At 29.0% G+C, this 15734-nt stretch overlaps 1 protein-coding gene across 3 annotated transcripts in view; it reads left to right on the forward strand.

Moving 5' to 3' along the window:
• The first annotated feature begins 92 nt into the window (after window positions 1-92).
• The window catches only part of LOC111637320 (putative deoxyribonuclease TATDN1), a 42098-nt gene continuing 26456 nt past the window's right edge, over window positions 93-15734 (forward strand). For all 3 annotated transcript variants that reach the window (XM_023382799.1, XM_023382800.1, XM_023382798.1), the window contains exon 1: window positions 93-233. The gene's annotated coding sequence lies outside the window, so the exon portion shown is untranslated. The remainder of the gene's footprint in view (window positions 234-15734) is intronic.

Consider the following 15734-nt stretch of genomic DNA (forward strand, 5'->3'; position numbering starts at 1 on the left):
TTCTTATTTAATAATCGTAATATATTTTCGATTCGTTAAATTTATTTAATTTTTTAAGATATTTTTATAAACGTTTATTTCCGAAAGGGGGAGATAGTGTCGACACATCTCTTCTTTTATCGTCTGCTTTTGTTTTGTGTTTGTAACTAGAAGTTTAGGTATACGTGCGAAAAATACATCATTTGTTTGTAAATCGTTTTGAACAATGCTGTTGATGAATATTGGATTCGAAGGTTTGATTATATTTATTGTTTTATAATGTTATATATACGGTATACACATTTTGATTCAATTATACAATAATTGTTAAGCCTCGTCGCATTTACGATCGATAAATCGGCCTTTTATGAGTAAATTTGCCGATGTATTCATCGAATTTGCCGAGAATATACGACAAATGTTAAGAAAACTTTATTAATTAATTATTATAATGATGTTTAAAGTAACGATAAGTAAATTTATACGTTTATTTCATTTATAATTAACGTTTGATCAATAAATTTCGCTTATTAAGAATATAATACGCAATTGAAATATAAATGATTTGATTTATAGAATTTAATAATTTAAAGAGATTATTTGTTTTTTTTTTTTTAAATTCTTTATATAATTAAAGATCATGTTTATATAAATTATTGTTATGATAAAACAGTGTATTTTATTAGTAATTGAGTTTTAATGTTGTTTTTATTTTATTCATTTTTAATTGGCTATTAAATTATTTTGTGTCTATTTCAGTACGCTTCTAGCTCCGATGGTCGTATTCATAATCGAGGAATGGAAATTAGAAGTTAACCAATTGCCATTCGCTTCGTGTTTAGTATGCGAACTCTTATTGGTTAACTTCTAAATCTTCGGTTGTGAATATGGCAGTTGTATGAGATGGTTGGGATCTTATTAGTTTCTTTGACATTTTTTACTCCTGTCTACAGCAGGGATCTCAAACTCGAATGCAGCAGACGACCAGTTGAATAGATATATATTTGATGTGATTACTTCTGATTCTTCTACAATATATTGATAATTGAAGTTTTTATCATTAAATCAAATACAATGAAAATAAATAAACAAATTGAATTATTTAATAAAAAAATTTATTTAGTTAATATAATAGAATATCTAACAAAATGCAATAATTAAATTAAAATTTCTAAGCATAGCCAGTTATATAATCTATTTAGTATGAGTAACAAAATTGTTACATAATTTGGTTATTCTAGTTCAGTAGTTTAAGACCAGGAGTGCTTCCAGTCAGGAAAGTGCTAACTTTGCTGGTACTTTTCTATTAATGGAATGCCAGCTGATATGTGTGGTACAGCAATGGGTAAGGTTCAAACTTTGAATGAGGGAGGGGTTTCACGCCAGAATTGTTGACCCTTTGCGAGATATTTACCTCCAAAGGTCAGTTTTTAACATGTATCAGTGTACTGCCTACTCTATAAGCTTTGCATGTAGAAGTGCATTTCAGTGTTTGCTATTACTCACACCTCAGAACCTGGGTAGGAGCTCATCCCCACCCCCCCTAAAACTATATATAACATCAAGTACTCCACAAACAGTCAAGTGGGCTATTCAAAGCTGGCACAGTCACATTGGCTAAATAGTTAATCTTAGTGGATGACAATATTGCTTATTGGTTTAAAGTTAGAACTGGCATCTTGTTAACAGAAAAGAACCACTTTGCTTGCACCAAGTTTCATCATGTTTCATTTTTTAACTGGATGATCATATTTGCTTAAGAAAATGGCTGACAAAATTCAAGAATCCATATCAACAATCTTTAGTGAATTGATGGATGATTCTGTCACATTTTTCTTAACGAAACAAGTTCAGAATGCATTGTAATATCTTCATGCATTTTATACAACCAGTCAAGTTCTATAAAACAACCTGTCCTTGGAAGATGCCATATTTACTTCAGTTGAAACAACAAAGTTACAAGCTGCTAACTTCACTAACTAGCAAAGTTAGTAATCATGACATTATTTCTTTAAGCAGTTGTTCAACCAGAAGGTTTGCTTAGTATTAATTACTTACTTAATTACTTAGTATTAGCTGCTCACAAACTGGAAGCACTCTCGACTATCACTTTTGATTAAGTTAGAGTTGCCATTAGTATTGGCAAAAATTGGAAATTCTTAAAAATGACTATTTTCATAATGGTTTGAAACTGGTTTAAAATGCTATAATAAACTCAGTTGAATTAATAGAAAATTAATTCTATTAAATTCAAAGTATACAATAAAATTAATGTTCTATTGATTCAACTGAATTTATTACAGCATATTATTTATACAGTGGTACCTCAGGATACGAAATTAATCTGTTCTGACACTGAGATCGTATCGTGAAAATGTCGTAAGGTGAATCATTTTTCCCCATACGATTACATGTAAAACAAAATAATTCGTTCCAACACGAAAAACACACTCAAATTAAAGCTAAGTAATACATAAAAAAAATAACTATAGTAAGGAAAACACTGAAAAATGCGTTTTGCAGTTGTAAATTTATAAATATAAAAAAAAAAAAATGTAGCTATATTTGCACTTTACCTTTGAGGATTGACGACGGTGGAGGTGTAAATTGGTGGCGGAAGAGAGGGAGAAGGGAAATGATACTAAAACTTAACTTACATAACATAATGTAACAATAACTTAAAAATAACTTAGAAAAGATAAAAAAAAATTAGTGTTGTTTTATATATATATTTTTTAATTTTTATTCACTGCTATTTGCTTTCTTTCCTTCACTTCCACCAACACTTTCACTGGATAGAGGTCGCTTGGTAAAATATCTATCGAAAGAGGTTTGGCTTTGCTTACTTTTTAAAATGTTTCTAAAATGACTTAGGCAAATGTCATTACTCCGAGCAGCAATACGGCCAGTGTGAACCTTTTCGGGATGTTTCTTTTCAATAAAATCAGTCACTTTCTGATAATACCTCAAGATTTCCTATATCGAGCGAGATCCTTCCACGACGAAGCAAACAGTCGGACTGAGACTGATGAACAGAAATGAATAAAAAATGGCGCTGCGAACTAATGTAACATCATATGGTGAGTTTTTGTTCGTATCGTGGAGCAAAAATATGTTCGAATTTCGTGTCGTATCCTGAAAATTTCGTATGATGGGGCGTTCGTATCCTGAGGTATCACTGTATTAAGAAAGCATGACAGTAAATATGAGACAAAATTCACTAATATGTCCATATTGCATATTATTCCCAACAAAGAGGTCTGTGTTTCTTCAGTGGTAATAAATGCTGGAATCTGATAGAATTTGAAAACTTTTATCATTTTAAAATTTAAACATGAATAATGTATGGACTTTTAAAAGTCAAGAATGATAAATTTGTGCTGTGTACAGATTGTAATGTTATACTGAAATTTTCTTGGAATATATCAGTTATGTGGAATCATCTTAAATCTAAGTATATTTTACTGCTAAATGAAAGTCAAAAAACAGAAGTAACCACAATGATATCATAATAATGATAATATTTTATTGTCTGTTCAAAACTGGTTTTTGATTTTTGCTAAAATCACAACGGCAGCAAAATTTGGTTTTGTAGACATCATTAGTTGCCATAAGTTGACCATCCCGATATGGAACATGTAGTGTTGAACCTTGGGGAGAGAGTAGTTGTTGGAATGAAAGCTTTGGTAGCTGGTTCTTGTTATTTTTAATGATAAAAAAAAATATATATATATATATACAGTATACTAAAATTTAAGTGTGTTGAGTGTGTTATGGCCACCATTCTGAATAACATGGATCTATGAATGTTGATTTCAGATAAGAAATGGAAGTTTGTGTTAAAAATTTAAGTGTAACCTTAAGAAAATAAATTCTAAATTAAAGTATCAGTTATGAATTTACTTTTTGTCATAGCAGTCATACTTCTCTGAGCATTTCACATTTTTGAGGTGACTTTCTCATTTTTAACAAACTTGTAAAAATTTTAAATAACTGAAGTTAGTTACAAGAAAACTGAAAGATAGGTTCCACAGTGTCAGTAGACATTTTCTCTCATTTGTCACATCACCTTTTCATCAAAGAAAATATTCTTTCTACAGAATTATCATGATCTGGAATGGCAAAAATGTACTCACATAATTTTATTAACCCCTAGCTTCTGTTTATTATGTTTTGTTTCCTTGAGTCACTCTGTTTTGCATATCTATTTCATTTTTTACGATTTAATAGTTTTTCTCCATGTAATCTGAGATAAACTAATCAAAGAGGCCTATATGTTTAAATTTTCCATACCTATGTTTTTTTTTCTTGGACTTTTTGACAGATTTTCAATTTGAAATTTTGTTCACACATATCCATTCAAAGCTGGAGAACATTTGAAAAGACACTGCCCATTTTCCAGATGATATGTTCACAGGCCAAATTGATTAAATCCTTTAGTTATATAAAAATAGCATATCCTTGGAATAATCATTGTGTTATATGATGTTAGATAAAAACTATACCTGTAAAAATACATTCTACATTTTACTGTTAATTTAAATTTTAAAAAACAGTGTATGTTATCAGTTTCTCTACTTTTTTGTTTTGTGGAATTAATCAATTTGGCAAATGAGTGGCTCATATAATCATAGGCTAAATCTTAAAAATTATTTAATACTTCTAAAAATTCTTAATAGATTTTTCAATATTATTGTAACTGTCTTGTTTTTTAAATTTATTTAAAATAGTTTAATTTTAAAATTGTTTAATCCAAAAATTTAGACTTACACTCAATAATGAATTTGATAGAAAAATCTAGTAAAACTCACTTCAATTACTGCAACTTTGAATTTTTCCATTTCTTTTATATGATTTTCAAAAATTTATAACAATTTACAAACAAAATGTATATCTCTTTCAAAAGATGTGAAAAAAATTGAATTACTTGTTTTGAAGGTTTACTCTTGGCTATAAAACTTAGATGCTTCCAAATCTTCAATATTTGTTCAACAGTACTCATTAATGATATTTACATAGTTCCTGAACATGATAAGAATTTTTGATTGTAACATATTGATGGTCTTTCAATATCTGTTCTTATGGAATAGATAGAAAAATAATCAAACATTGATTCAGCTGTGATTGAAATTATAATAAGTAAAATATGGTCTTAACATTTTACTCCTTTAACTTCTATCCTTAATTCTGAATTCAGTCTTTGAAAAGCATTATTTTATCTTTTTCTTTCTAACTTGGTGTTATCACCTCAGAAAGCAAATGTATTTATTTTTATAAATTTCAAAATTTTTCAGAAAAGTTAAACAAAATTATATGATGTTTGGACATCTGATTAAACATTGAATTTAATTAATGTTGCTGATTTTTTGTTTTCATAAAATATAGTATTACAAGTGGAAATATTTCTATTATGTATATTGTTACTAATTCATGTAACTTAATGTTGTAGGATATATCACACATTTATGACCATTAATAATTTATTTAATAATTAACATATCGCTGACCATTATACTAATATGCATTTTGGCTTTCATTTAGACTCCTCTTCAGTTAGCCTTTTCTTTGTTAATCCATAAACATTACATAAAAGCTAATATCACAACATCAACTAATATGTACTAAAATCCATTATAAAAAGGATGTTATTTCTAATATGTAATAAGTTATAAATTAAACGTTCTTGCACCAATGCTTTTATACAATATACAGTCCACTTGATACTAACATCAAAATTAATATAAATCTTGCATAATAATTCTCTGTGATCTTGGAAATATTTCTCTACATTATTATTGCTGGCATCTGTGGCAATAGTGTAAAACTATTTATCTAATTGAAATTATATTCTTTGGATCAGGTTTAATATATAAATCTTGCATAATAATTCTCTGTGATCTTGGAAATATTTCTCTACATTATTATTGCTGGCATCTGTGGCAATAGGGGAAAACTATTTATCTAATTGAATTTTAGACATTTAATATATCCTATTATTTATATTTTCGGACAACAAACTGAAGTTCGTGTATCGAATAGCATAAAATAAATATTAACAATGATGGAAGATACAAATTTAATTCATGTTATTATTCTTCACTCGGACGATATAAATTAAAAATGCATAAAATTTAGGCAAATGTTAATAAAAAAATGACCAAAATGAGAAAAAAGACAAATATTAAAAAAAAAAAAAATTAATTCGACATTTTAAAATAGCCATTTTCAAAAATACCACGTGACCGACTTTCCTTTATAAAAAATACAATTAATAAAAATTAACTAATTTAATTTACGTTGCCCGTATCGATAACTTTACTTTTTTCCCCTTTATTTAGCAGCATATAATTAATCAAATATTAAATCAAACGCATGCTATTTATAATAAATTACATAGCAATTTAATTACCTAAGCGGTTATTTTACATAATACGTAAACACATTACTTTTTAAAAGTCTTTATAAAAAGATTATTAATTTAATCGAAAACGAATGGCATTTGCACTAAAACACTTTCCGAGAGATACACTCGATGAATATTATAATAACGGAAGACAAACACTAGTGACGTCACGACAATACTCTGTAATTTTTAAAGTACTCGTGAACGTTATTCGAATGCTCCGAAATTTTGGGAAAACACCGAATACGATTCATTTACCTCAGTTTACCTAAATTATCTACATATTTAATTAAGGATTGCAATTACAATTGGTAAAGTTTCGATATAGAACACCAGACTTTCAATACACTATTTCGTGTATGCATAAGTCCAACGTTTCGTATCCGATGAGATTAAGTATTCACAACGACAAATAGACTCATATGAGAACAAGACATAAGTCTACTCTTCGACCCTTTTACAATAGAGTAACACACGCAACTATTTTAGCTAACTGCACTATAAAATTTTAAACACTGCACACAAAAAATGAAAACAAAATAATAGTCATAATGTATATATATTATTTCTAGAAAGCTTATTTATTTGTAAATCTATATAACGATTCTCAAATCCTTTAAAATTAGATCGAATGGGATCCGTATTTACATTTCCTTAGTTTACAGTTCGTTCAGTGTTCTATTNAAATTATATTTTTATAAGTAAATATAGACAAAAACATTCAACAGTCTTTTAAATAATTTATAACACAGTTCTAAATTTCCAAAAAAACAGCCATAGAGACCATAAGCCATTTTTATTATTTTTTTTTAATGTATGAGTATTTATTTATTTATTTTTTAAAGTTAACTTACTTACTAAACTAATCTACCATAACTTAGGACGAACCTAACCAGACAACTAAAGCTAACAAACCCGAATCTAATTTAACCTAACTGGAAACCAAGCTAAGATTTCCAAATCTAACTTACAACTAGGACTAACCAAATTTAGACTGTAAAAGAAGACAGAAAATAAGAATTAAAATACAAAGTTGAAAGACAGCTATATACCAACAGTTGAAACAAAGCAAGGGAAAGCTAATTGCCATCTGAGAGCACTCACTCTGGGGTGCTCCCAGAGTGAGTGCTCTCAAGAGCCCCACTAAGGGATATGAATGCGAGTAGATGATGGAACATTGTACATGTGTGAATGAGTTAGTGTGAGTTGCAGGGCCAGTTGTACCCTTCAAGAATAGCAGCTCTTAATAAACTATCCCTAATGTGATTGTACCTATTGCAGTAAAAAATGGTGAAATGGTGTTTGGTCCTTCTGAATACCACAATTGTGGATTGTCCCCAAGGTTAAATCTATGCAAGTATTGCTTAAAGTTGCTGTGTCCTATAAGTAGCTGAGTGAGGGTGTAACTAGGGTAAAAGTGGCAAAGGATCACAATAGTGTCAACCTTGGGGATGAAGGTGTAAGTGGTGTCATGGTCCCAGCTGTCTTGCCAGATAATGAAGATTTGCTTCTTGATGTGATTGTTATGTACAAAGTAAACTGAAAGTACTAGTGACTGAAGACTTTGTAGCTTATTTGTCAAGACGGTCAGTGGTCTTGTTGCTGAGAACCACTACATGACCCGGGACCCATTGGAAATCTATTCTAATGTTGTCTAAGTGTCTGCGAATGTGGTGTATGAGATGGACGAATTTTAAGCAGCTATTAGACTTCACAATCTTGTGTAAAGCTACCCTACTGTCAGAATAAATGCGATAGTGTAAGTAGTCTGTAAATGTGATAGTGTCTTTTGTCCTTCCTAAGCCTAATGTGAATTAAGCTCATATAAATAGCTAAAGTTTCTGCTTGTGCTATTGAGCAGTGTGTACCTAGACAGAAGCAAGCGTTGTGAAGCTCGTGGTCTAAGTCAGAGTAAACTACAAAAGCAGTACTCAGATCGTCACCCGTCTTGGAACCATTAGTGTAAATCCTAAACATGGGATGATCACCCGGATCTTCAAAGTAAATATCAGGGCAAGCTGGTGGAAGGGGTGGTAATTGTAAGTTGGGAGGATATTTTTGTCGATGCTGAATATTTTAATATTGTTGATCAAGGTCAAACTCTTACCTGCTCTAATCATTTTGTCTACATCTGAGTCACTATAGTCTTGCCAGGGAAAGGTGATGAGATTTTCCTGCCAAATAATGCATTTAATTCCTAAGTTGATAGGGATCAATCTTGAAATTACCAAAAGGGCACTAGTGGGTGCAGTCCTATAAGCCTTACAAATGCAGGGAGCTGCAATCCTTTGAACAGATAACAATTATTTATGATCATGGACTTTGGTGGCCACATGGCCCCAAACCTGTATGGCATGGAAGAGTGCTAGCTGAATTGCACCCCTGTAAATAAGTTTACTAGTGTTAGGGCCAAAGCCCCATGTGAGGGTGTTGGCTGTCTTTTTAGCTTTGTCTGTGATTTTTTGATGTAGGGTGTGAAGTTCAATCAACAATATATTGGTGTTGAGTCAAGAATAACACCTAAATATTTAATTTCTGTTGTTTGCTTTATTCTGTGAGCACCTATTTGAAGGGTAAGCTTCCTGACGAGTGGCACATTCCTACCAACTATCATGCTTTCATATTTGTCTATGTTAATGGTTGCCTATGCTTAATACTCTACTGGTGAATGTTATTGAGAATGTTGTTGCATATGTCCTGTAAGCATTCACTGTTCCTGTGTGAAGCTAGGATAATTGTGTCATCTGCATAGTTCTGTATGTTGCAGCCAGGAGGCAGGGTGCTGTTTAAGTGCAGAATAGAGTTATAGGCTATGTTCCAGAGACCAGGACCAGACCTGGATCCCTGAGGACAGCCTGAAGTGATGGGTCCTTAGATAGTAAATGACATTATGAATGTAACAATTCTGAATACATTTCCTGTCCCTTGAAGTGTATAGCAAATTGCCTTTGTAACTCGACATTCAAATAAGATTCAATTAAAATGAGATTTTTACAGCTGAAAAAATAAATAATATATTTTAATTATGTATGCTTTTTGGTATATTCACATTCCTAGTGCAAATTTGATGTTTTCATAATCCATCATATTCTTCACCATATGATGACCAGGTTAAGATATAATATAGCTGCCAGCATGTATACAATACCTCCCAATAGCAGACAAACTTTTTAGTCCTGATGGTGTCTGCTATTTTAGATTATACTGTATACTTTTTTGCCAGATTTATAAACTTTCCAGAATGATACAATTAGAAATTGTATATTTTAGAATTTCAGTTTTATTTATTATATTGATAATTAAGTTCTGGATAAAAATTTTGGCAATATTGGATGAACATTATGTCAGATTATTCTACAATAGAATGTCTAAATTAAAATATAATATTAAGTATAACTGGATACTTTCATTAAAGAAAATATTGGATAATTCTGGATGTTAATTATTCTGCCAATAATTATAGAATCTTATTGTGAACAAAGCATACAGAGTGATTGGTCTGAGGCAAAACAAAATGCTCATTGTAAATTGTATTATTCACTTAAGTCTCATTTTTACACAGAATGGTATTAATATCTCAACTCAAATATAAATTATTTTGTCAAATGTACTTTAATGCAATTAAGATTTAATCAAAGTTCTATTGTATTATTTAATAAGAAAATCTGTATTAATCCTAATAAAAGTTGTCCATGTTATACTTCAAATTAAAGTGAAACTTGGGAATATATCTTTTTTTGTAACAGATATGATAATTGCAAAAAAAATATATATATCTCAATTTCTATATTATTGCTTTAACTTAAGAGGATGTGCCTTGAAAAATTGTATTGCTTCTTTTGCATGTTTTAAGTTAAGAAAATAAATATATTAGTGTATATTGCAAAAATTCATTATATTGTGATTTGTATACTAATAACAATGTTCATACTAATGTATTCCCCCCTTGTAATGGATGAATATGTCTAATACAATAGATAAATAAAATTATCGCTGTAGATTATTAGCTATTTTTCAATCTGGATATTAATTAAGGCATTGAGCTTTGTAGTACAAAAGTAGAAATGACTGATAATGTTTCCAACCTTGTACACTGTAGTCAATGTAGTAACAAAAAGCAAGAGGCTGTCTTCAGTTATTTTTGATCCTAAAGTTGAAATTAAAGCCAGTTTTATGTTCAAATTGTGAATCCTTGTTGGTAAGTGGATAAGTGCTGCCATATATCAGATCTTTTACCACAAGAAATTGAAGTATAGATACTACAACTAAACATTTCGCTTCATTTGACCTTTTTTTTTTTATGAATAACTATTTTTGGGATAATCTTCTGAAAAATGGCACTTTCTTTTGTCTTTTAATTCACTTTATACACAGACACAAAAAAATAAATTTGTAACAATGCAGATAAATAAGTAGCATGAATAAATGCTTTGTGAGTATCTTCATCATTGTCTGTGTCAGATTAAATTGTCATAAGAGAAAATGTCATTGCTGTAGTATAAGGTACTAGCAGACCCCACCACGTGTTGTTGTGGTTCAAAATGTATCTATTATAAATGTATAACACATTCCCTATGGAGGGGGAGAATTTTTCAAAAAATCCCTTCTTATTGTACATTCTCTTGACGTATCCTATTAAAACGCAAAAAACCGCATCTAAAATAGTATAATAGAAGCAGAGTTCTTTATGGTAAGCCTTAATCTTTCCCATCTCCCCCCAAGTGGGGGAAATTTCGACATGTATATTATATAAAAGCACATTGCAGCGTTGTGTCAAAATTTCAAAGGAATCGGTAGGAACAAACAAACATTACATTTTTATTTATATAGATAGATAGAAGATGATCTGCTTTAGTTCATCCTCACAGAAAAGCAAACTGAGGGCGTTGTACTCGTAGCACCATCTGTTGGACATAAAAGCCTTAACCCTAGATGATATCTTTTAATTTATATGAATGTTTAACAGAATAATATACATCCTATGTTCACCCTGAAGTTCCGTTGTAAATATTGGTGAAAGAATTTTTGAAATCGGATGAGTAGTTTCAGAGATTAGCCCTTGCATACAAAGTTACAAACATTACCTCTTTATAATATTAATATAGATATGGAACTACAGGACACAAGACTTTTGACAACTAGATATGATGACAGTTTCAAATATGTGGGATGTATGGCAACCCTACTTGATGCATGCATACAGTATAAAGTTAGTACTTTCTTGAACAATAAGATTTCAATTAATAATAGAATTCATTCATTCATTCATGGGTGTTCTGTCCTAGGACAGGTCCGTGGAAAGCAGTCAAATTATAGAATTCTCCTTCTCCAACATTCTCTATTTCAGGTTTCCTCTTTTATTTCTTTATAAGTTTTGCCTAGTAAAACATCATCTATCAATACTTTTCTTTTTCTTCCTCTTTGTTTCCTTGCATCAATTTTTCCTTATAATGTCACTCGCATTAATCCTTCTCCTTGCAATATATGACCTAGCCAGTTATTTTTTCTTCTTTGTATTGTTTTTAAAAGAGATCGCTGTTCCTGGACCAAATTTAAAACATCTTCATTCTTAACCTTTTCTGTCCACTTGATTTTCTCCATTCTTCGCCATAACCACATTTCATATGCTTCAAGGTAAAATAATAGAATACTGATATGTAATTGTCATTTTACATATACATTATACAAAAGTAGTTAAAACTACATACAAAATACCACAAAAAAATAGTAAAAGGAATAAAAATTATTTACTTATATAAATGTTTTTGTCCTTTTGTAATGAACATCATCAGATATTTTGTAAGTAAAACAGAACAAGCTGTCAAATAGATTTAAATCCAAAGATTTGAAGTAGTTTGAAGTGTGAAGTACAATGTTACCAAAGTAAATTAAAACTTGTAAAATTAAGATTGAATTGTAATGAGAAACACAAAAATTAGAGGATTTTGAACTTGCCTTCCATTCTGTAGAGTGTATTCTCTTTCTAAAGTTGACTGCCTTCCAGTTTTTAATAACCTTTTACTGGTGTTTTTGGTATTTTCTATGTAGTTTTGTATTTTTTAAAACAATCAGCTTTTTGCTGTGGTGAATGATTTTTACAAAAATATTATCTTAATACTACTATGTTATTGACATAGCCAATAATTCTAAGAATATTTTTGAAGGTCAATATGCATGATCTTTAAAATGATGGGATTTTGAAAAAACATTTTTTTTTTTTTAATGTGGTTTATTATTATTTACAATATACATATAGAGAGTAACAGAAACAGTAGAAACTAAAGTACACTTGTATTTTTTTTTTTTTTTTTATACTTAAGATAAATACAGGATGGGAAAGAAATCCACTTAACACTCCTGCTCATAATATAGAATGTACCAAAAGAATTTACATTGAGCACATTATGTAAGGTGCATAACTCTGTAACTGTTTGAGGTATGCCAATAAAAATCTTTCAGTAATTGATTTCTTCAATCAAATTCAAACAATTAAAATTTGGCATAGAATATTGCATCAGAATGCCTTTTGGTTTAAGAATCACGAAAGAAATAAATGAATTACTTATACTCCAAATTCCCAGTAAAACAATTAATAAGATAATAATGTTTGTAATCATATATTACGTTCAATTTTTATTAAATAAATATTGTACTGTGATTAAAATTTTAGAAGTGTCTATTTTTTATTATGTAAGTCTATTTATTATGAAAGCTTTCCTGTTATGAATGTAAGGAAAGGAAAAAAATTATTCTGAAAGTATAATTATCTTTCCTGTTATTTAAATATATGTAATATTGATCAAATAATCAGTTGTTATATTATTTCTGTTTTGTATCTGCACTCATCTGTATAAAATTTCTCCTATCTTTTATCAAATTTATCTTTAAATAATACTATATTTATACTATATATAGTTTCATAAATAGTATTATCCTGTTATTTTATTTAAAAGTATGCTAAAAATACTGAACTGGCTATTTGTCTAATTTTGATAATTATTATAAATAAATTCTATTTTTTATTTAAGATCAAATGTTTAATCTTTATAGACAGATTAACCATTTGATCTGTAATAAGAAATAAATTTGAGATGCAAATCAAATTTAAAGAAGTTTATTAAATACAGAAGATTATTCTCTTTTAATTATTATAAATTTTAAATATAGAATATTTATGAATTATAAGCAATAAGAAAAATAAAAATCTTATGACTTACAAGTTTTGAAATCTCCATAATATTTAGTATATTTAATCATTATTTTTATTTATTTATTTTTTTCTTGTTTTGATGGATTTTAATTAACCTTTCAATTTTGGAAAATGATTTATAATTAGATCTGAAAAATGATATGTAATTAAAAATTATTAATAGATACTTAATTTTTCAGACATAATTATAATCTGATAACCAAAGTTGTTTTGTAACTCAAAAAAAAATAAATAATAAAAACAATAAATCCTTTATGATATTAGAAAATGATTGTTGGGCAATTTCCACCAAACTATGTGTTATATGATTTTTTTCCTAATGCAACTTTTTCAGATTTTATCTTTGCCAATTTTATTTATCATCAAATTTCTGAATATATTAGTTTCATGATTTATTTTATGACCACATCTGTATAATATAGTTGAATTATAATTAGTCAATGAGTATATAAATTTAGCTGAAATACAGTTTTGAATAGTACAGTAAGTGGATTTAAGAGAAATTTAAAAGTAGTAATAAAAGTTAATTATATATATTATGTTATAGTGGGCGTTGTACTCGTAGCACCATCTGTTGGACATAAAAGCCTTAACCCTACATGATATCTTTTAATTTATATGAATGTTTAACAGAATAATATACATCCTATGTTCACCCTGAAGTTCCGTTGTAAATATTGGTGAAAGAATTTTTGGAGAAGTATATTATATTGAATATTATATAAAATACCATAAGAACTAAATTATGGCTTTAAGATAAATTTTTATTTTTTAACAAAAGTTAGTAGTAACTGACTGATCAGGAATGAATCAAGAACAGTGTAGGCTCCACTGGTTATGATTTCTGGCCTTATAAAAGAAGTTATATTAATAATAATAATAATAATACAATTCAATAATAAAAATCAGCTTCTTTCACAGTTGCTCAAATTAACACTCTTCCTTTTATTAAATTAATCTCTAGTCTTCTATTGAAAAACATTTTAACATTTAGAAGTTGCTGGAACAGATCTATAGTAATACAGTAGTCCATGGCTATGGTATTAATATAATTGTACTGTGCTGTATGCAAGATGAGGATGGAGAAAGAGATTACACGTCAGATAGCCATGACAATATGAGGCCGATGAAGTAAAACTATATGTCATATTGTTGACAAGAGAGAAAAAAAAGCAGCACTCAACAAGGAAATAATGAAATCTTTTTGTTCTAAATGAATCAATGTATCATTATCATCATATTAATATCATTTTGAGGATTGTTTAAACCCAATGTCTCTGGCAAATGTCAGATTTGCCTTATGTTAACATGTCTCTGCACTAATAAACAATAGCAATAAGCAGAACCTACTGTAAAATGAAAGTAATGATATAATTGTGAATTCAAAATCTTGTCTGCATTAGCATTAATACATATAAATCTTTACTTTTGTAATGTTTATATTGTAAAACCTTTAGTCTCTATAAATGCTTATGTACTGTACACTCACACGAAATCATTATTGCAAATGATAAATGAATATGAATTATTGACTTAAGTGATTAGTCTATTTAAATTATGTATGATAATTATCAAGAATATTAAAGGTACATTATTAATTGCTTTAAATATTAACAAAATAAGCAATACACCCTTAATGAGTAAGGGACTTCCAATCTTACACTCCATGAGTAAGGTTGGAAAAACACGGTTTTCAATTCAGTTGATGTTAGTGTTTCTCTAGTCTTACTCACTATTAAAGATGTATTGCGTATGCATTAAATTAACCATAGTGGCTAGTTTGATTTTAAATATTAATTTTGTTATTTTAATATTTGTTTTTTGAAACTGTGTCCTGTTTTATAATTCTGGCATAGTAAACACTAGTATTGTGTTTTATTCCAAAGTCATTATAGCAAGTTTTCCATCAAATTCCTTTATTAGTTGAGTTGATATGGTACATTGTTTTGTACTCGTTTCGGGCTTTGCCCCTCTTCAGTCAACTATAGTACAATAAATATTATTACAGTAGAGAACTTACATAAAAAACAATGAGTACACAAACGATATATAGACCTATTGTACCTTTGGTTACACTTTGTATAATTTAAAATCTTCTAAAATCTGCTTTTAGAAGATTTTAAACTTGCCATGTGTCTTTGG

Source organism: Centruroides sculpturatus, unplaced genomic scaffold (genome assembly GCF_000671375.1).
Source record: "Centruroides sculpturatus isolate CEXI.00-Female unplaced genomic scaffold, Cexi_2.0 scaffold1056, whole genome shotgun sequence".
Taxonomy (NCBI): Eukaryota; Metazoa; Arthropoda; class Arachnida; order Scorpiones; family Buthidae; genus Centruroides; species Centruroides sculpturatus.